General features: G+C 49.6%; 1 non-coding gene and 1 pseudogene across 1 annotated transcript; both read right to left on the reverse strand.

Annotated features, from left to right (window-relative positions):
* Positions 1-199: 199 nt before the first annotated feature.
* LOC127743820 (uncharacterized) lies at positions 200-319 on the reverse strand (annotated as a pseudogene).
* Positions 320-505: 186 nt separating this feature from the next.
* LOC127743824 (5S ribosomal RNA) lies at positions 506-624 on the reverse strand. The gene has a single exon (XR_008005167.1). It is a non-coding gene; the product is annotated as a 5S ribosomal RNA (ribosomal RNA).
* Positions 625-835: the final 211 nt, after the last annotated feature.

Genomic DNA, 835 nt, shown 5'->3' on the forward strand with positions numbered 1-835 from the left:
TTATAGTTCGCACACACAATTTTGTTAAACAAACGGCGCGAATGAGCGTAACACTATCTGCGAAGCCTTGCGGGTACCGTAGGTGCCTGTCGAGGATGAGGCCATTGCGGCTCGCCCTTAGGTGTCCTACTCGGGATTGGTCATTTAAAGAATAAAGGTCGGCACGACGTTAAAAAAAATAAATAAAAAATAAAAAAAAGAGGTGCAAAACGAGGACTTCCCAGGAGGTCACCCATCCTAGTGCTACTCTCGCAGAAAGCACGCTTAACTGCGGAGTTATGATGGGATCCGGTGCATTAGTGCTGGTATGATCGCACCTATTGTAGTTCGCACACACAATTTTGTTAACCATGCGGCGCGAGAGAGCGTAACACTATCCGTGAAGCCTTGCGGGTACCGTAGGTGCCTGTCGAGGATGAGGCCATTGCGGTTCGCCCTTAGGTGTCCTACTCGGGATAGCGTCATTTAAAGAATGAAGGTCGGCACGACGTTAAAAAAAAAAAAAGAGGTGCAACACGAGGACTTCCCAGGAGGTCACCCATCCTAGTGCTACTCTCGCCCAAGCACGCTTAACTGCGGAGTTATAATGAGGTCCGGTGCATTAGTGCTGGTATGATCGCACCTATTGTAGTTCGTACACACAATTTTGTTAACCATGCGGCGCGAGAGAGCGTAACACTATCCGCGAAGCCTTGCGGGTACCGTAGGTGCCTGCCGAGGATGAGGCCATTGCGGCTCGCCCGTAGTTGTCCTACTCGGGATAGCGTCATTTAAAGAATGAAGGTCGGCACGACGTTAAAAAAAAAAAAAGGTGCAACACGAGGACTTCCCAGGA

The sequence above is a fragment of the Arachis duranensis genome, unplaced genomic scaffold, assembly GCF_000817695.3.
Source record: "Arachis duranensis cultivar V14167 unplaced genomic scaffold, aradu.V14167.gnm2.J7QH unplaced_Scaffold_164047, whole genome shotgun sequence".
NCBI lineage: Eukaryota > Viridiplantae > Streptophyta > Magnoliopsida > Fabales > Fabaceae > Arachis > Arachis duranensis.